The 22,365-nt window shown below is 40.0% G+C and overlaps 1 protein-coding gene across 1 annotated transcript in view; it reads right to left on the bottom strand.

Moving 5' to 3' along the window:
- The window catches only part of znf644b (zinc finger protein 644b), a 344,993-nt gene that overhangs the window by 111,621 nt on the left and 211,007 nt on the right, over positions 1 to 22,365 (bottom strand). The window contains exons 1-2 of the transcript XR_015776686.1: positions 19,330 to 21,040; positions 17,763 to 17,796 (exon numbers count right to left, since the gene is read on the bottom strand). The gene's annotated coding sequence lies outside the window, so the exon portion shown is untranslated. Of the gene's footprint in view, positions 1 to 17,762; positions 17,797 to 19,329 lie in introns of the transcript that reaches the window.

Genomic DNA, 22,365 nt, shown 5'->3' with positions numbered 1-22,365 from the left:
TATTTCTAATAAAGTGCAAGTATTTTCTTGCCAAGTGGGGCCTTGGGATAACAACGCTGGTCAGTTGGTCCAGATATTCTGACATGCAGACTGACTGCTGTGGATGTTTGTCATCTGCAGAGGATAATCACTAATGTTGCAACCCCCTAACCTTTCCTGCAGCACCCACATCAGAGCAGATGTCCACTGATACACAGGGAATTAGAGTATCTAATGGGCACATTGCCATGTTGTTTGCACAAGTTTGTCCAAGCTGTCAAACTTGGAGCAAAGTTCTACCCGACTTCAACTTTAGCCGTCGCTCTAAAAGGCCTCGGCTTCTGCCTGGATTACCCATCCTCTCTGTCGATGTATTGGCTACTTACAGACTCTTCTCGTGGTGGTAACAGACCTTTTTTAAGGCAGATATTTCGACTTTTCACAGCAGAAAACATGCCGCTGTATGTAACAATAATGATGGCTACATTATATTTCAGTGTTGGAAACAATCATCATGCACAAGGCCCTAAAATAGGCCCTAAAATAGGCACAAGTGTCTAATTTATCTTGCATGATCTTTTGACATTTCTGCATTCAAAAGGGGCTTTAAATCAATTTGAAATAAAAAAAAATATATATATTTTTTGCCTTAAAAAAGTAGAAACATTTTGACTTTAACACAATTGCACATCCACAAATTATGACTGGGAGGTCCCTTAACAAATTATTCTGTTTTGAATCCCCATTAATGTAATAAGATCATATTATCGGTAAATATTTTGCTACAATATCAGTCACATTTTATTTCATTGTTAGTCCAGTTATTACATTTCTGGGTATTATTACATTTGTAACGAACTTAATTGCAAAATTGATTATATTTTCAGGAAATTATCACATTATTGGGCACTGGTTGAGAACATTACTATCTTCTTTTTGCTAGTTGGTATGCTTCTGTAAAAATCCAACACTCGAGCATTTCCAGCTGTGATTGTAGCACCAAAACTTTCAAAACCAAACCATCATCTCCTCTTTCCATAACCAAGTGCTTTTTGTGCCGAACTCTAACCATACGTTCACCACAGTGCTGCAGAAATAAAGTACTAACGTTACATTTTCATGATTTACAGAAAAATATACAAACACTTACTCCAGTGATTGTGTTTTACACGACTTTCTGTCGTATGTTCATCGTCTTCCAGCCAGCCGAGGCAGGAAGTCCTGACTACAGGCTGAGAAACGCCTCTAATGAAATCAAAACGGTAGACTTTGCCACAGCGAGGAAACTGAGTGAGCCTCAATTGTGCCAATTTGAATGTTTTCACAGACATTCAGTAATACCTCCACAAACAACTGGCTATAAAGCATTCAGCATGAATCAGTTTTAGGCTTTTATTTCCACTGTCAATCACTCAAAGCAGTACTTGAGTGACTGGTTTAAGAGCTGCAGTTTTAAACGTGAAGGATAATTAGATTTCTCTGATCCTACAGACAGCAGTGGAACAAGTACTAAGATCTTTCACTGAAGTAAAAGTATCAATACTGCAGTGCAGAAATACTCTGTTACAAGTTAAAATCTTGCATTCAAATTTTTAATAAAGTAAAAGTACATAAGCATTAGCATTAAAAGTACTCATGCAGAATGGCCAATTCCAGAAAGATGTATATCATGGTACTTAATTATGATTATTAATGCATTAATCTTATTTCCTAACCAAAATCAAGTGTTTTTTGTGGCTAAAACTTTGTTTCCATGTACTGTGTGTTGTTTCCATAGAGGACTACTTTGAAAGAAGTATTTTTTTAGTAATGCTTCAAGGTGCTATTCTTTGGGATTTTTCTGTCATGATAATACTGTTTTGAGTCATTGTGCTTTAAAATTCCTAATGAAAATTAAAATGAAAAAAAAAAGCAAATATCGTATTGTTCTCCATAGATTCTTTACATCATATCATAATGAAATTTGTAATTTACATCCCTAATATATTCATGAATTAAAATGCTGCAGTCAACTCCAAACAAAATGTACAAGAGTGCATTTACAGCAGTTATATTCCACTAAAAAAAGCATAAAGCAAATCAAAGATGTGTCCTTATAATTTCATGCCGGCATTACCATAACAACACAATCAATTATTCAGTGTTGGTAAGATGCTTTATGTTGCACTTCCAACCAACTTCACTCATATTCAAGATCAAACCAATCTCACTCATCTGAGCCGTGTTTCTTCTGCTGAGACATTAAAATGCTCGACAATACAGCGAGCTCTCCACCCACTGCTTTTCCAAGAATTTCTCATTGTTTTCCTCAGAAAATAAATAAATAACTAAAGCGAATGTGGCTTTAAGCCTCAGACCCTCAATCACACACTGCTCCTCTTTCGTCCCCACACAGTGCCGATGGCGTGCCCCGACTCGCTTTCTCGCTGACTTCCACCAAACAGCGAAGGCCGGGGCCAAAATAATTTGTATCTGTTCAATAAAACATTAAAGACCATCATGCCATGTCCTGCTCTCCTTCCCTCCCCCTCTCCCCCTCTCCCCCGCTCTCAAAGGTCTTGTTAATGTTTCAAAACTGCACATAAGACAGACCAGCCAGACGATTAATTTGAAAGATACCCACAGGGTACCTGCAGGATTTTTTCTGACTCCTCTTGCTTCTGTAGTGTTAACACCTAGCTGTCTTCAGAAACGAGAGCGGAGGGGTGGCAGGCCGGGGAAGGGGGTGAGGGTAAAAAGCGTACAAAGTGTACCCTGCAGTAATAAAACACAGCGCTTTTCAAAAACAGCCTTTTGATATGTGAAATACGCCGAAGCAAAATGGGATAAATGTTTTAAATGCAACAGTTTTTTTATTTGTAAGAAGTGTGACGATTCCGTATATCCACACTTTGCAGCTTTTTTTTTTTTTTTTGCTCCACTTCATGTTAATTCCTCCTGTTTCCTGCCTCCGAATCAGCGCTAATAATATCATCAGCATCCACGCACTGTTCGTCTTTTTCAATTAGTTACAGAACACGTTCCATACGCTGCCGTCCTACTGTTAAATACATGCACTCTGAGAAAGACTCCAAAAGGACTGAGGTTCTACCCAGAACCATCTGATCCAGAAGAACCTTTCTTGTTTTTTTTGAGGAAAGAGGGGTTCTTCCTAAGAGCTTCATTAAAACCATGATTAGTGGGAGAGCGATCTCTGGGTAATGTAGTCAGTTACTATTTTTAGAGCCCACCTGTGTGGGTTCTAGTTTAAATGCGTGGAATATCAAAGCGTTCTCGGCAGATTTCCCTGGGTGAGTTTGAGATTGAATCCTTAAAATATGAGAATATTCTCTGTAGAATCTGCTGGGTGAATTCTGGACTAAACCCTTGAAAATAAAAGGGTTCTTAAAAAAACCTTCAGAGTGGGTTCTAGATTAAATTCCTGAAATATAAAAGGGTTCTTGGTTGAACCTCCTGAGTGGGTTTTTGATTAAACTGTTGGAATATAAAAGGGTTCCCGGTAGATTTCTCTGGGTGGGTTCTAGACTAAATGATTGAAATATGAAATTAATCGCATTAAAATATCCAAGGTGGGTTATAAATCAAACTCTTGTAATATTAAAGGGTTCTCTGTAGAATCTCCTGGGTAAATTCCAGATTAAACTCTTGGAATATAAAAGGATTCTTGATAAATTTCCCTTAAACTCTTAAAATATGAAAGGGCTCTTGGCAGAACCTCCTGAGTGGGTTCCAGATTAAACCATTGGAATATAAAAGGGTTCTTGGCAGAATCCCCTTGGTGGGTTCTAGATGAAAATTTTGGAAGTAAACTGGCTCTCAGTAGGATCTCCTGGTCGTGTTCTTGTGTGCACCTTCAGAAGGTGAAAAGGTCCTGGGTAGAACCATATTAGAAGGATTCTGGGTGGAACCATTATACCATAGAAGGTCTCTCTGTAGAACCAGAACCTTTGACAGATGGTTGTTGGTATAACACCTTATGTCGGATCGCTTTGAAAGGCCTCCAGTTGGAAGCTACAAGGAACCAAAAAGGGTTCTCCTTTTGGAATAAGCCAAAGAACCCTATCTTTACCTTTATTTCTGAGAGTGCACAGTGATAACATGTTTGCAAAATAAGCTCAGAAGAATTTGACCTGATTAAATTCAGATTCAATCAAAAGAGACGCTTCAAGTAAAAAATAATCTAAACTGCTGACTTGATAAAGACGCATTGAAACATTTAAGACAAAAGCACAAAACAGCAGCGGGTAGATCGTGTTTTTTATGCGCGACACGCAGGTCAGAGGCTCAAAAACAGGCCGACTGTTATTGTTCTGCAGTATTGACATTGTGTTTCTCTGTGTGACTTTGGTTATTCCTCTTTTCAAGCCGCTCTAAATGCTGAGCTATGAAAACGAATGCAGGGTGCATTCATTTTAGATAAATAGTTTAAGCTCGGGTGAATAGATGATTTATTTAAACTCATAAATAATTTCATCAAAATATCCCAAAGCACTTTTTGCCTCATTGTACATCATTTTCTAAGTATGCTAGATGAGCCCTCATTTATTTTCAAATATCACACCATGTCTCTTGTAAATATGTATACTGGTCTTTCTACTTATTTATTTTACAGATCTGATTTTAATATTTCATCCTCAGCATAAAGTTGTATTTGTTTCCAAGGGCATGATACCATGAAATAAATATCAGAAGTATAATTCCCAGTCTTAACATATTGGAGGGCATGAATCATTTAAGAGAAACAGATTTTGTACATAAAGCCAAGGCCTAATTTTCGGAGCTGCACAGTTTGAAAATGTTAATCAGTAAACTCTTTCTCGTGTTTCTAAAAGGCTGCAGCTTGACAGCACAGTTTAGGTGGATGACTGGAGGGTTGCAGGCTCGCACCATATGGTGACAAACCTGGTGAAGCCGCCCCGAGCCAAGGATTTACTGTGGATTGCTTTAGTAAATATTCCTCTTAACTGTATAATGATGCATAACGTAGACCTAAAAGGAAGATAAACCCTTTGAAACCTGAGCTAAATGACTCGATTTCTTTCATAAACACAGGAGGAAGCTACAGAAAATTACCTGAAATTTTGAAAAGAGAGTGAAAATAAGGTGAAAAACAAAAAAAGGTAAAATAAATAAATGAAGTAATAATAAATAATAATAATAATAATAATAATAATAATTATTATTATTATTATTATTATTAACAACAATAATGGTAATAATGATTTTTTGGAGGTACTATTAATTTCTAATAATTTCTCTCTGCTTTTTTTTTAAATTTTCAGGTCATGAAGTAAAGAAGTTACAAATTGTGAGTTACTAAAAATAAGTAAATACCCCAAATTTGACCAAAAAAAGAGAAGAAAGAAGGTGAAAACCAAAAAAGATAAAATAATAATAATATAAACAAATAAACAAATAAAATATAGAAATAAAAAATGATAATAACAATAATAGTTTCTCTCATGCAATTTTTTAAAATGAATTTTCAGGTCGTGAAGTCTAAATTTTAAAAGTTTCCACAAAAAAAAATTACCTGAAATTGAACCCCCCCCCCCGAAAAAAAAGATTAAAGAAACAAAAAAAGTTACAAAAAATAACATCAACAAATGAAAATAAACACATATGGATAAAGTTGTAACCGAACCGAAATCCAGACGTTCTCGGTGCACAGGCACTGTATCTCAGCTATAGTAGATTTAAATAATAAATGTCATGCCTCAGAGTGAGAAATATATGCACATAATCTGCAAAGGCAAAAAGGCCAACATACATTGAGCTGTACAGCTCAGTAGTTGACTTCTCTGAGGAGTGAGTAGGAGGACGTGTTACAGTACAAGCTAGCTTAAATGTCTGCGCTACTCGGAGGCAGACACTTTCCCGAGCGCTCGCTGCTGTATAGGAGCGTCTCAGACACTGAGTGGGCTGCCGGAGCATTCACACATGAACAGTAAACAGGCCGCGGCGTGCCCTGAGTGGGACACAACATCCTTTTGACCGGCGCCAGCCCGCTGCTGCTGCAAACCAGAAACTGTTGAACTCCATAAACAGGCAGCAAAGCGTTAAAAACAAGAGGGCTACAGCAAGTTTCCAGATGAGATACGAGGAGGGGAAAGACAGAGAGACGGACACTTTGCTGTCTTACCGTGAGTCAAACAGGAAGATTGATATCAATCAGTGCAGAGATAGTTCGCTCCACACAAGTTTAGCCTAGCTTAAAACAGTTAGCCTCAGTCAAGAGTGAAAATCACGCCTTCTAACTCAGAAAACGGTCGTCATTAACAGTCAGAACTACAAACTATAGCTGCCAATTTATTCAAGAGTCCTCTGGGTTTGATTCGTCACACCCACAGTGCACCCGTACAGGTGTTTCCACCGACGGTGCCTGATTAGACCGAACCTCAGGACTGCGCCTGACATCTCTCTCACACACCGTTCAGCACAGCGAGTTTGAGACACAAGTTTCATTTAAACCTTCTGTCGGCATCACTTTTCCTGCGCTGCGTTCAGACGCCTCTCACAAGCTATTTAACCCTTTGAAACGTGAGCAAAATGGTTTCTTTCAAAAACATGGTGGAAAAAATACAACTTGGCAAGAAAATTTTCATGTAATTTCTTTGCAATTCGTGGGACATTTCTTGCCAAATTGTAAGAAATTAAATTAAAAAGTTGACACTGCAGATGCCAGCTTCTCACCGGGGCCGATGACACAGAGACGCCAGCAAAACCATTGTTTCCCTCGGCCACAACGTGCCTGTCGGGCGCTCCTCTCTTGCTGTTGCGCGACGTGTTTTTCTGGTAATTTTTGGGCACGCATAAATTTTAAAAATATTCAACTTTTACTCAAGGTGTGGCATCACAACGCTCGTCAATCTCACTTTGGCGTTATGCTTATCGGTGTGATTGACCCTTCACTTTTGGTCATGCGCACACAGCCGTGATCCAGAGGTTTTCCCAGCTGTTTTTTCAGATGCACTTCCTCTTTGTTTTTGGAGCAGCCGATCACAGTGTCTCTGTGATCGGCTGCTTACTGAGTTGCATATTTCTCTCCTTACATGTTTTCACAAACATGTTTTAGCTCACAGTTTATCTGTAAAATGAGATTGTGGGAGCGTTTATTGGTCTGGTGCGGCGCAGTGCATTCTAGTTTCTACCTCTTGAGCGTCTTTTTTCTCTATTTTCTCTCGTCATGTGGCAACAATTTGAAACGTGTTTGTGTCTTTCTACTGCAAAGACAGCCTGGTTCGATTCAAAGTTCACCTTTCAGGCTGTGAAATACTTCTTTGAGAGAGAAGCTGTGCACATTTACACACAAGAAGCAGCGTAACTTCATTAACTATTTCCCGCCGTAAGTGATTAAATAGTGTCAGTTAAAGCTCTAATGTATCTGCTCAGCTAAAAATAAAAGATCTTTTATTGCAAAACTCTATTATGCATCTGCTATACGCTCTGAGTAAAAAAAAGGACTAATGTAAAGATGGCACATTGTAAATCACTTATTGGACATTTTCCCGGGTGTTACTTCTGCTCAGTTGCGTGACGAGAAATCAAATATTCCGATGTTCTCTCCTGCCTCTCAGTCTGATGTGTGAGTGCTGAATCGTTAAGTTCACAGCAAGACGTCGGCCGTGGTGTGGGACACAAGAAAGCACTGGAGTTAGTGCATTTACACCAGTGAGAGGAGATAAATGCCTTTCCTTCCAAAAGGTTTACCACAGAGCCGTCAACAAGAATCAACAGTGGTGAAAACTCTCTGCCTGCTCCGGCACGCTCGTGCAGTCGGAGCGCCTCGGACTGATACAAAAGCCTGATACATCCTACAGTTACATTTATATTAATTCCAGGTGACAATCCTGTAATTACACACTTTTCTCTGGCGCTGTCTCTGAGGGGATCGCTATTCACTGAAACCCATCAGCATGTTATTATGATGAGGACAACAGGGAGAGAATCGTAAAAATGTCTTAAAATCCTAGAAATGCTCTTAAATCCTAGAGATGTCCTAAAATCCTAGAATCATCCTCAAGTCCTAAAAATGTCCTGAAATTCAACCAACATGCCGAAGTCCCAGAAATTTCTTTAAGTCAGAGAAACATCTTAAAATCCAAGAAATGTTCTCAAATCCAAGAAATGTCCTAAAATCCCAAAAAAATATATGTGGCTGCTGTGCCTGCCCCCCTGTCATTTTGCAAAAGTGTCCCCCAGTCAAAGCAAGTTGGGTATCCCTGCCATAGCTGATCCCAAAAACACAATGCATAACAGGAAGTGCATAAACCCACATCTGCAGCACCCATCTTGGCATACATGATACATATTGCAAAATAACTCAGAGGGTAAAAGAAAAAATTGCACGGCTCTCCAATGAAATGAACGATGTGTTGGCGTTTGTGCCGGCGCCAGCCTGGTGTCACGATAAAAACAGATCCCTCGTTTGGTTTAGTTCATTAGTTTGTGTTCTTGTCTCCACCACAACGAGCTCTCGGAGCCACCGAGCTGTATACGAAGGGTTAAATGTCAAGTATTTTAAGTTGAGGGCACTCAGGATGACTGGAGGATATTAGGAAATTAATTATCCTGTAAAGTACATTTTATTGCAGGGAGAAACTGACACATTGATTAATGAGCCTGAAGGTGTTTGCTTGTAAGAATATCAATTAATTTTTTACATCCAAGTGGAGTCATTAAAATGAATGAGAAGACCTTGACTTAGCAAACCCAACAAACACGCAGAGAACCGCAGCGTGATCACAGGGAGAACAGAGCGAGAGAGGCCTGCGCGGCGGTTGGCGGGGCTCCCAGGTCACACGCTCGGCCCGCCCCTGATGTCTTCCCCTTCTGCCGCGCTCCACATCAAACCCACATGCAGTGCCAATTAGCAACACGGCTGAAGCGCCGGGGCCACGCACTCTTTATTTACCTCTTTAATGAAGCTCAATCATCTCCTTAATTTCCCTGTGAAAGGACAAAGCAGGGAGTGAGACGAGCAGCGTGAGGAGAGGAGGAGGCGGTAGATAGAGATATACGAGTGTTTTAAAGACAGGTATCGCCCCAAACAAGGTTTCTCTTATTTAAAGCCTCAGCGAGTGCACAGATATGAACTGGCCTTTCCCTCTCTCAGCGATTCACTTGATCCTTTGCATTCGGCTACCTGCTAGGGTTGAGAAAAGCCGCCCCGTTGTGCAGAGTTCTGATTATTTAAGATGGGCTTAAGGTTGCATCTCGGGAACACAGTGGGTTTAAAAACAATCTCAAAGCGGTGCTCAATTACAGCAGAGAGCGAGGTGGAGGGGAGAGAGGTGGGCCGCGCCGGACTCGGCCCGGTCACTGGGGAGGGTTCCTCCGTGGGTCTGACAGCACAATGAAGAACAGGCCAGGTATCAGGGGCAAGCTGTTTCTCAAGACTACAGCGCCAACTGCTTTCACCTGCCCTCACGCTCGACCTCGTGCCATCCCCTTCTCTAAAACTACGCAGGCGAAAAGCTGTTCACAGGCGAGTAAAAAGCACAGTGGATACAGTATGTGAAGGAAACGCACACACTGTAAGACAGTGATACTCAAGTTACAGCCCAAGGGCCAAATCTGGGCCCTGATAGGGTGTCTAGTGGCCCTTAAACCATTTTCTAATTCACAACAAAAAATAAAGTGATTCACACTGGGAATTGTTTTTGTACTTTATGTATAATTAAGGTGACAGAGTGCATAAAACAGCATCAAAATAGAGCTTGTTGATCAAAATGTGTCCTAGTTAGTACCGTGCTAAAATCCTAGAAATGTCTCAGAATCCAAAAAATGTCCTGAAATCCTACAAATGTCCTTACATCATAGAAACATGCCAAAATCCGAGAAATATGCTAAAAAACTTAGAAATGGCCTAAAATCCTAGGAACACACTCAAATCCTAAAACTTTCATGAAATCTTGAAAAAGTTGCAAAATCCTAGAAATGTCCTGAAACCCTAGAAGCGTGCTAAAATCCCAGAAACGTGCACACATATAGAAACATGCTAAAATCCTAGAAATGTTCTGACGTCCTAAAATTGAAGAAATGTACTTAAATCCTAGAAACTTAGAACATTTTTGAGACATCCTAAAATCCTTGCAACATGTACGGGGCTGCTGCGACTGGCCCCTGGCCTCCAGCCGTTTTGCAAAAGTGGCCCCCAGGCACAGTAAGTTGAGTGTTCACAAGTTAAAAACAAAGCAGCTCCACTGATGTCTCATCTGCTGATGCCTTCAACAATAAAGCCAAGAATAAAAGGTGACATGCACGTAAGTTTCATATTTGCATTTTTTGAATGAAATGATGAATCAACACTATAAAAAAAAGGAATATACCTTTCATCTACCGGACAGACGTCTTTTCTCCCGCCTATAACTCAGGATATGGAGCTTTGATAAATGCTGTAATCAAACACAGTATAGGCCAGCTAATCTTAATAGACATGTTATTTTGATCTCAAATGAGAGGCTACACACTATTATCAAGGAACAGCCTTTTTTATGGAAAATTATATTATTGTCACTTATCTTCAAAAAAAAAAAAAAATCAAGCATCATATGAAACCTAACATGTAGATCAAGGGCAATCATATCTTTCGACACACTTCTGGGTGGTATGCTTTTGCATTACTGTACCAGCCAAGGAGGAAAAATCAAACTAAATTATGGTATTTCATATATTTAGATGCTTGTAGGGAGGGAAAATACACACATTTGTAAAAAGAAGTAGTAGAACTGACTTTAATAAGCCTAAAAATAATTTGTTGTTTTTAAATACAAGTAAAAAGTCCAATAGTAAGAGGAAAATAGTCACTGTATGTTTCTGCATATCACAGATACATTATATTTTTACGTTTCTTGTGTATGTCAACAACTTTAAAGATATGTAGTTCTGAAAACGGGGGGGTGGTGGCATGACAACTAGGTAAAACAGGCCACTCGAGGCCGACAAACAACAAAACTGGTTGTTAATTCGCGGAACATTGAAGCATTTCCAGCTGTGTTCGTGCCACCAAACCTGGGTGGGTTTTTTTTTTTTTTTTTGGTGACATATTGCAACTTTTTCTGTGCATTCAAGTCAACAAACCTGTTTGTTTTTTTAACGACACATTGCAACATTTTCTGCTGAGCATGTCAACAAAAAACGGGTGTTTTCAGCAGCACATTGCAACATTTCTAGGGACAATTGTGCCACCAAACTAATGAGTTTATTGGGGACACATTGTTGCATTCCCCAAAACGATTGTGCCTCAAAACCTGAGTTCTGTTTTGCATCACATCGCAACATTTTCTTTGGTGCTCCTGTATCCAAATCCAGATTTTTTTTTTATCCATATTGCTGCATTTCCAGTGGCATTTGTGCCACCAAAGCTGGGTGTCTTTTAGCAATATATCATGACTTTTCCAATGCAGTTTGTGCCACCAGACCTTGGTGTTTTTTTCAGTCCTAGTTATGAACATACTGCAACATTTTCAGTGGAGATTGTGCTGCTATTTTAAATCACAACAAATGATTTTCTAAACCCAAAAATTTGCAAAAATTTACTTGATAAAAAGAAAGCATGATCCAAAAAAAGTGCTGATAATAAAAAATAAACCTGGATCACAATTATAAATACATGACAAAAAATTTGCTCATTGCATTTTCCCCCACAGTTTTGAAAGACGCCGCTCCAGGTTTAAGAGGGTTACCTGAAACCAAGTTCAACATATCTTCTGCACATTAATGTACAAAAATGTAACGTATTGGTGTAAACTATACTGAGCAGATACAGTGAATTAATATAAAGTCACAATCCCAGCCTGAGACCCATTACGAGACATAATGTCTCTTGATGCAAAAAAAAGTCTGCGATGTGAATGCAGATGGTCGAGAATAGAAAAGTGATGCAGAACAAACTCATCCTGGAATGGGAGCCTGACTTACTCCATCACTTACTTCCCTAAAACGTCTCTCCTGACAAGACACGGCACTCTGCTTTGGGGTAGTTGGAGCCCAACACTGCGGCTAAGTATGGTATATATTTTTATGACATCCATCATTGGTGGAGATCCACAGACAATAACCACAGCATTACTCACACATCGCAAACCCCAGCACCTCTTGATACTATGCTTGTTTGTGTCTCTGTCAGGGGCCTCTCCACTTGTAAGCCACTGCAGACGACTCCTGAGGGCCAGGTGTTACCTACATGGAACAACGGTGCAAAGCCATCTTAAATAAGCAGATACTTTAGCGGGGCCCTCGGTGCAGCAGAGGATCATTATTTTGAGGTGGAAAAATCCAGTTTGACAGATGAACCGTGGCCGCAGAGAGCCACATCACTGATACACCACATAACAAGATCTCAGAAGAGTGAAACACCGACTCATTACATATCAAAACAGACTGGGAGGAAGGATTTATTTGTTTTGTTGCAGCGGGTGATGATTCTATTTCATGGGGAGCCAAAGCCGCACGCAAGACAGCCACAGGTTCAGGGGTATTATCACCGCCCCGGTGATGAGTTACAGAGTCCAAAGAAAGCCGGCCCCCCTCCCCTCCAAACTGGGAATACCGCGGGATCAGCAGAGATGTCAGACCAATTTAATGGGTGAGTCACTTAGGTGTTATTAAAGTGTGCCTTTTGCTGCAGGCTGGGAGCAGTGATGTGGTGTTAAAGAGCAAACTTCAAATGACCAGCATGGAGGAACAATTCTCTCTCTGTGTACTCTTCACTTTTTCTCTGTAATTTTTATGTTCTGTTTTTTCTCCTAACTTCTTCACACATCAACATAGCAGTTCTATTTTTGGCACCTGATTTTTACTTTGCTTTAAGATTTTCTCACAATTTAGTCAATAGATTATTGTTTATTTTAATCTAGTTTTATTTCATTTCTGTCTTTCTTTGATATGTAGAGTTACGGCTGGGCGATAAAACGATAACGATATCAAACGCGAAATAACTTTTCCTCGATTTACATATGACACCTAGTCGATAGAATGCCTATAAAGTCATAAAGTAAAGTTAAAGTTTTCATTTTTATATAATGCTGGAAAGTTTAATAAATAATAATAATTAGCTGAATACCCCTGCAGTAAACTATCTAAAAACAGCCCGCTCCAGCGCGTACATGTCAGAAAACCCACTCCAGGCTGCGGACATGTCCGGCAGCCCGCTCGTGTGCGGACATGTGCAATAGCCCGCGATAGTTACTGTGATGGCCGATTTACATTGCGTCTGCACAATGATCTCTGCTGCTTTTTTTCTCTACGTGCTGCTATGTGACCCTCCAACGGGTAAGAACTACATCAAACTAAAAAACAAGTACTACCACTCACGACGCGCGTGACTGTGCCCATGTATTTCATAAAGCTCTGTAAACATCTTGTGTTTTCAGCACAAAACTTTGCTCAGCCCGCTCTGTCCAGGCCTAACTGTGCAGTTTAGAGGGCGATGACTGTACCTGCGAGCCTCTGCGTATCCAGACAGGAAGATGACCAGTGCAGAGAGGGGTCTTCACCCCAACGCCCGTCATCACTGATTACTGTCGCATCTGAATCAAGCCGCCATCTTCCACCATTGCTCTTTCTCTCCTCCCTCCAACCCTCTCTGCACTAAAGACCTGGTGATTGTCATCAGATGTGACGGCAGTAGTCGGGGTCAGGGTCAGCCCGTGACTGCAGTTTAACCTTGTTTCTACGCCCCTCCTCCTCCATCCTATCGCCCTGCCGTTCACTGTGTGCATCCATCTGATACTGTGTTCTGCTGGAGAAAAGCATTTCTGATTTAAAGGTCTTCAAACTGAACGCAAAGCTGATTTTAGAGGCAGTGAGATTGCGTTCATAGTTAATTGAAAGTTAGGATCGGATGTGAAAAGATGCAGAATCACACTGGATGGTGCAAACTGAAGCACAAATGAGTCTGTGAGAGCCACAGATGCTTCAGCTTAAGGGAGATATGAGCACAAAGCTTTATGGCTCAAGAATGAAGAGAAACTGGAGGAAAATAACTGATAGGACTTGTGATTGTGATCTGTCAGAGATCAGTCAGAATCTGAGCAGTCACACAAACACGCAGCGGTGCCTACTTTGCCAGCTAGCTAACAGCTACAGCTAACATCTGTGCAGCTGGTACACCGAGCGAACACAACTGCAAAAATAGTAAGACTGTGTCTTCTTGCCCCAAAATAGCTAATAAACCAACTGTGCAGATGTTCGCTGAAAACACAACGATGTAAACATGTGAGTGGGAGTTTGTGTGACAGCTCGGGCTCCGACTGATGGCAGCACTCACAACACGTTCTCATCCCAACTCGCCACACGGTGCCGCTCTGTCAGTCACCTTCTGCATCTGCTTATGACATTTTAGGTATCCCTCTGTGTCAGCTGTTTACGCTTCAGGATGCCGTTACAGTGATGTCAACAAATGCAAATGGTGGGATGATGCTGCACGGTCCTTATGTTTACACAGCAGCACGGATTTCACAATTGTTGGGATTACGCAACAAAGTCACGGATGGTTAGTTTTAGTCAAAAGAGGCATATATGGTAAGGTGTAGAAAAAAAATAGACTTTATATAGAGATGGACAACATCACAGCTCCCCCAAAGTTAGGCTTTTCAATCTGGATCGCCCTCTGGCGTCTGACTGCAGGACAGGTGCTAAGGCCCGCCCCTCCATGTTAGTGAATGGTCATAGGCCAAACTAAAAACTCCAAGTAGACGCCAAATAAATTTTTCCCAAAGATGGTTTCTGTAGGTGAAGGTAGTTCTCATCGCCCTGACGTTTGGTTCAAGTGTTTGTTTTTATAAGTTTGTTTTTTTATTAGTTACTAAATTATAAAAAAGGAGGCTTTTCCGCCACGATTGACAGCTGTGACAGCCAATCCGTGCGCTCCTATTCAATGGAGCAGCTTGCAATTGGTCGGACAGGTGTTTTGGCAGGAACTCCTTCACCACGGATATTGCTACTGTGCAGACTCCGGCTCTCAATAAAATCACGATCGCAAGATGGCAGCGCCCGTATCCCGAATATTTTAACCTCACTTAAGCATAGCGGGGGTACGTGGAGGTGTGTCGTCCATCTTTAAAACCACACACCTGCAGACGGGAAGTGAACTCCAGACTCCTGCACAAAATCTGTTGTTCGTGGGATCCAAACCTCCCCACCTATCCACCCTATAAGCGGACTCACACTCCTTTACGTCGGTACCAGCGGTGTCGTTACCTGACACCGTCATTCAACGTTTCAGGTGCACGCAACTGGCTCTGTCCGCCATCGCCCTGCACACAGCTCGTTTTTGATGAGTTCGGAGTGAGAACAGGCTGGTCATCCTCCCCTTCCTCCTGCCCCAATGCGACTTTGTTGCTCTTTACACATCACCTCCATTCCTCCATTGCTACTGCAATAATTACTACAGCCACCAGAGGTCGCCACCTTAGGATGAAATGTAAATATGGGTCATTATTTTGTGCTTGCAAAACAGACCCATGTGGTCATATTTTGGAGGACAGTTTCCATTTAACAGTACTGACAACAGCATTCTGCCCATTGAGACATTGGATCAGAAAATGTTGTCTAAGAATGATATTGTTTAAATTACATTTTCATTGTAAAATATACACATCTTCCTCCTTTCTATCCATGCACACACAATATGCCCTTCTTTTAACCACAAAGTTTGCCATCGGATAACTTCATCCTTTCAACTTTGCTTCTAATATATTTGAAAATTGACTTTCAAACGCTCTCCTGCCTTCAATTAAACCGACGGGGCCTTTGATTTAAGTTGCAAGGTAAGAAAAAAACTTCTGTATCAATCAATTTGCCTCACTCCTTTCATTTGTGAAAACATGTCAAATATACTCTGGCACCTGATGGTGGGGGAGCAAGGCTAAATCAAAGTGTATTAATAATTAACTCTAATTAGCAGTGTGTGGGAGAGGTGTGATGCCTGTTTCGATGGCAGCGCTCCTCTCCTTCCTGAACCTCTGCCTGTTCTCGAAATCATCCACTGCGAGAGATGACAGACTACAGAGAGAGGAAGACAAACGTTTCGCGGAGGAAAGGCGCCGGGTCAGAGAGACAGGACTTTTTTTTTTTTTGCATTTTCTTTTTATTTATTATGTTCAGTCGGCGAAGAGGGAAACAAAGATGAAGAGACGGAAAGAGCAAAGATAGAGACAAAAGTGTATCCATTTGTTACGACTTCAAGTTAATTAAGGAGCTTGTTGTGAGATGATGGGGGCACCTGCATATGTAGGTTTTTACTGAGCGAGAGCATTACGGGGGCAACTGCTGAAAAAAGGACCTGAAAGGAGGCTTAATTAATGTCTCAGCAGGGGTGGAGGGAACATTGAGACGGAGCTAAAACCCCTCACAGGCCCAGATCCAAACTGGAGCTCTAGTAGCTGGGAGAGCATTTTATTTCAGAGTATTGCATCATCACGGATTATCTAACAAGCACAAGTGTCACTAAGCCAACAAACATCTCGAGGACCTCGAGGGGTAAATTAGTCTCTTTCCTCACACCCAGAGTGTAAAAAAGTAATAAAACAAAATTCACCCAGTTCCTTTAAAAAGCCGGGACATGCCTTCACCGAACAGTTTAATTAGAAGTGCATGTTTGTACAAAGCACCAGATCCTCCGTTTCCACTGATACATTTTGCTAACAAAGACAATTCATCTTTTATTTGGGGGGGAAAAAATCTGATTACAGCTCACACTTTGACCCTCTTTGCCGTGATGAATCGGGCGAGTCACGTATGCGGATTTTGATTTATCTCCCTGACCTTTTGTATGCAAAGGAGACGCGTTCTGTATAACCATAATGTGACACGTCAGAAAAAGAGGTCAGGCCGGTGAGAAAACAAGCCCTCCTCCTCCTCTCCTCCACCGTGATGAGTCTATTGTTTTGCCTCGCAGTGGTTGCTGTTATATTGCTGAGCACTGGAAGTTTCTGTTGCCTCCAATTTAAAACTCATGTCCCGATTTGAGGTAGCATAATAATAACAATAAATAATAATAATAATAATAATAATAATAATAATCATTATAATAATAATAATGATAATAATCATTATGATAATAATAATGATAATAATGATAACCTGTGATCCCAGCTGAAACATAACATTATCTAAAAAAAGAAAAAAGTTCTGGGAACACTTGTAAAAACTTGCGGTAAAAAAACATTTAAATAACGTTACATCAGGGTGTTTTAAGAATGTTTTCTTTTTAAATTATTAGAATATTTTTAGAAATAATGTTCTAACTGGGAAAGGAGCATTCTGGGATTAGTTTAAAAGCACACACACATGCACACACTTTGATATGCACACACAATTGGGCATATTATATACAGTACCAACCATGTGTTGGATTTTACAGAGGCAATGTCCAGAGTTCAGAGGTCAAAGAGAAAGTGATCAGAAGCATGGATAGTGCTATGACAGTCAAAGTTCACAATCGTGACAACAAGCACCTGAGAGCAGAGCAGCTGAAATGACCGCAGACTTTTTCAGGCATTTTTAGTACAACAACCTCATGATAACTGCACTCCTGCACATAAAGGCAAGAGATTTTAATAAATAAGAGAGAAGAAAGCTGCAATACATATCAACAAACAACACCATGTCCTGAAAATTAACTACAGCGTCATGCACACAGTTTACCCACAAAAGTACAAACATACAATGAAACAAGTGTTCAGCGGGAACCTGACTCCCAAATAATAATCTTTATAACAGGGGCTCGGCGGCCCACCAGATACTCCAAATCCCATTTAAAAATCACTTGCACTCACCTTTTTGAATGCTTCTGTCTCTGACTGGTTGGGCCTGCAACAGAAAATATGTAAATATAACAGTTATCTTAAGCTAGGAAAAGCTAGCATCTGCTGTATTAATACCTGCACACGTTCAGGATTTGGGATTGTACAGCATTATGCATATCTAATTTTTTTTTTTTTTATCTTGCATGTTTTTGTGAATGTTCGGGGGCCAACTGGTTTTAGGATGTGGGAACGACTGTGCCCTGATAATATCATAATTTTATGGCGGCAATTTTGCACAAAATTTGAGATTTTTCTTGATTAGGTGGGGTGGGAACTAATGAACTAATGTTTTGTATTTTATTTAATCAAATTCTGACATTTATGTATTTATTTATTCCACCTACCTGCCCAGGTACGACAGGTGGAAAATAGCAGCTGTGCTAGAGCCTGGTATAATGCATCTCTCTTATATTATAAGGGTAATGTTTTATTATGCACTGTCCCTGTCTAATTAAAATGACATTACAATTAGCTTTCCATAATAATTCACAGGCTTGGCTGGTAGAGACATTAATTTATGATAATGATAATAATAATAAATTTTATTTGTATAGCACCTTTCATACAAGAAATGCAGCCTAACGTGCTTTACAAGAAGGAAATTAAATGCACCAAGTGTGTCAATTCAAAACACATGAGACAAAAAGACATAATAAAACCTGCATGTAAAAATAAAATAAAATCAGAATAGAACACATAGAATGTATCTTCAAATAGATGAAATCCACTTGATAATACTAGTGAAAGTAAGATAAAATAAAAATAATATAATAAAAATTTGAATGCATAATACAAAATGGAAAATAAAATAAATAAAATATAACCCACTGACATTACTAATAAAATAAGCATAAAAGTAGAGGATATAAAATGCATAAAATTAAGGAAAATACAGCATCTTAAAGATGTGCGGCAGTATGCACAGCAGTTTATAAGCAGCCTACAACTAAACCAACATACTACATGTATGCCTTTTCTAAAAATGTACATCAAACAAAACAGCGAAACGTCACCATTATTTAGACCACTGTTATCTACCTTGCTGCTAAGCTACCTGCTGCGTGTTTGTTGCACTGAGGGCAGCTGCAGCGCTTCTCCCTGAGCTGGCAGCTGTTTTAAAAATAAAACAAAAAATAGGGATCTTTGAAACCTTCTGTTATTTTCTCTCCTGGTTTTCCTGTAGTGTTTCTGTGTGTTCCCACCAAACGCGAAAAACAAATACTCGCTCATATTGGGAGTATTTTGAATGTGGCGAAAGTTCGTCCTCAGCAGCTGCAGTTGTGTTTACATTAGCTAGGAGAGGCGGCTAACAGCTAACGGCTAACGTAGTTTGCGGTGAAATACAACAGAAAGCTGGATGTAAACGGACAGAAAACAGAGTGAACCAGCACACACACCCTTCACAGCACATTACATGACCTCATTTGTGTACTTTCCACAATAAAAGACCGATTTAAGTTACTCAGAGCGTTTTGCTAAAAAGCAATTCAACAACAAAACTAGCTTACACAGACACAGGTGTGTTTTCAGAGCTTACCCTGTAACTTTAAAGCTTTGTCCCGGATGTCTGAGCCCTTCAGGTCCTTATGTGTTGTGTCTCTGTACCGTCCTGATGCTGAATGCAGCTCCAGTGTCTCAGTAACGTCGGGAGATTAGCGACCGTCAGACTTTGGCCCCATGCGAAGTTTTGAAAGTTGTGAACATGCGCGAAGTGGCGTTTTCGCGTCCATCGCGTCTTTCGCGAACATCGCGCCGCTCAGCGACCCGAATTCGCGTCTGTCTGTCTCTTTGCGCTGACTTTGAATGGAAACACGCGGTTTGACTGCTGGGTTGGCCCTTCAGGGAGGCTAATCACTCTGTGGCCTCGCTAAGATATATTGGCATTGAGCATGTTAGGTCTCCAAGAAGAGAGATTTAAATACTCTCCAAACTCTGACACCCAGAGGTTTCAATCAAGAATACAAGATTAAACATTTCCTCTAAATCAAATTACTATGGTTGTTTGAGGGCTACATTTGTGTTTCAGTGTATTTTATTGTGTATAATTGCATATTTTACTTTGACACATTCTGAAAACCTTGTGTGTCACATAGAAAAAAACAGGCAAGACTCCTGTCCTCTAGATGTGCCGCAGCTGAGCAGCGCTGCTTTTGCTTATTTTTTTAATTGCGAAAGAGAAGTGATTCTGCAGTGATAGAGACCCTTGATGTGTGATATCAGTGTGGACGGGCACAAAAACTGTTTATTAAAGCATGTTGGGCGCCAGCGTTATTGGCCATTGCTTAGTCCTGTGGGCTGGGTTTCCATTAGATTTGCACAAAACTTAAGCAATATTTTCCAAATTTTGACATAAAACAATTGCAAGATGACTGCGTTTCCACTGAGTGATGTTATGCGACGTCTCTCCAGATAACACTCCAGTAACCATGGCGATGGATGTTTAAAATATCAGCAGCTTTATTTCTATTGCAGCCGCCGCACTAGCCGTCATTATTTCCAATCCAGGGCCACGTAGGCGTGTTATGGAGCGATAATGGAAAGGCGAGCCCCTTATACGTGGGATCGGCCATGAATGAGGGATTTCTGGGAGCTGATAGTCCACGATTTCACAGAGGAATTGTGGATTCAAAGCTTCAAAACAACTTTTTCAGAGTTATGTGATGAAATAACAGCTCTTGTAGCTCCTGCTGCATCATGAAGGAGCCAGTTCCTACTGACAAGCACATAGACACAGCATCACATGACCTATGAAAAGTGAAAAGAAGTGTTTCCATTGCAGTTTTGCAAAATGTGGCTTTTTTTTTAATCACCTGAAATACCACCTCATGCGAACATAAAAACTTTTTGCAACAAATATTTTTTTGAAATTCTATTACGCGTATTCTATATTCACAATTTCAACTTTGAGGGTTAATCGAAATGCGCCTACTGTCATTATCTTATATTTTCTTTCACTGAAAGGGTGAATTAAAGTTAAGTTCAGCTCTAAGAATAAAGAATATTAATGTATATATATATAGTGTCTTTTTTTTCATTAATGTAATGTATATTATCAACTTGAAAGATGTCTACAGAAATGAAACAGGATTGTTTTTGTTCCCTGGATTACCGAACATACCTACATTTGAATGATTCAGTAATTCATGCATAAAACAATACATACATTATACTATATCCTAAATCCCAAATCAGGAGTGGATTAAGTTGAGGAGGCGTGTGTACACATGTGTAACTGTATGTGTGTGTGTGTGAGGGGATGGCAGCAAGCACTTTAAATATTAATACCTTTTTTTTCTTGCCATACTTCAAAAAGGCGACAATAATGCAGGGTTGCAAGGAGGCACCTCCTCTCCGAGGGGAGGTCTATGGAGAGAGAGAGAGAAAGGGAGAGTGTCCTGTCATAATTAAACATGCATGGGCACTTTTTTTTTTTTTTTTCTCACAGACGCTGTTTGTTCCGCTGGCCTGGGTTTTGACAGGACGCCAAAACAAGCCCAGGTGGAACAGGGTGTGCAAACAAGCTTGTGAGTACAGGCATGAAACACACAAATTAGCACCTAGACCAGATGAATATGCAAGTGGTGGGATCAGGGCCAGCACGCCGCCCCATGATCAGAGCGCACAGCCGAGTCAGGTGAAAGTAAACAGACAAACAAAGGCGAGGCGTGTGTTCCTGCAGGTAAATCTTGAGGTTGCACAGAAATATCTGATTAACTGACATGTAGTGTTTGACTAACTTCATCGTGAAGCCACTGACAGCAGGTTATCACCACACTGTTAAACACGACAAGCTGATTTTACTGTAAAATAATCTTGAAAAAGTCAATATAATTATCAATCTAAATGTATGTTCCTTTATGTCTTATTTCTGGATTTACTTACAATTTAGTTATATTTGTTTTAACTTTGTGAAGCTGTAGAAACTTAAAAATGACAATTGAAGTTACTTTGTTCATTCCAAGTGTTTGCAACTTCAGTAAACCAAGTTAGTCTGACATAACTTGATCATGACAGAGAGGATTTTACCAATAGTTTGTTAACATGTTTAAGAAAATACAAATATAATTGACTAGTTTGCAACCAGAAGAATAAATTTGGTTTACTTAAGTTGCTAAAACTGAGAAAGATTGATTACATTAAATGTGTCATTAGTTGTAGTTACAACTTCACAAAATTAAGTAAATACAAGTAAGGATTTTAGGACAGTTTGAGATTTTTGTACATTTCTAGAATTTTAGGAAGTTTCTAAATTTTAGGATGTCTCTGGGATTTTAGGAAGTTTCTAGGATTTCAGGCCATTTCTACGATTTTAGGACATTTTTAGGATTTTAGGACTTTCTAGAATGTTAGGACATTTCTGGGATTTTAGAAAGTGTCTGAGATTATAGGATGTTCTTTGGATTTTGGGGCGTTTTGAGGTTTAACAAGTTTGTGGGAGTTTACGACTTTTCTCTGATTTTGAGCCATTTCTAGTGTTTCAGGATGTTTCAAGGATTTCAAGTTTCTGGAAATTCAGGACTTCTCTGTGATTCTAGGACATTTCTAGGATTTATAATTTTTCTAGGTCTAGGAT

Source organism: Plectropomus leopardus, chromosome 5 (genome assembly GCF_026936395.1).
Source record: "Plectropomus leopardus strain MGB_pleo_1.0 chromosome 5, ASM2693639v1, whole genome shotgun sequence".
NCBI classification, from domain to species: Eukaryota; Metazoa; Chordata; class Actinopteri; order Perciformes; family Serranidae; genus Plectropomus; species Plectropomus leopardus.
This window is presented reverse-complemented; position numbering and strand designations above follow the sequence as displayed.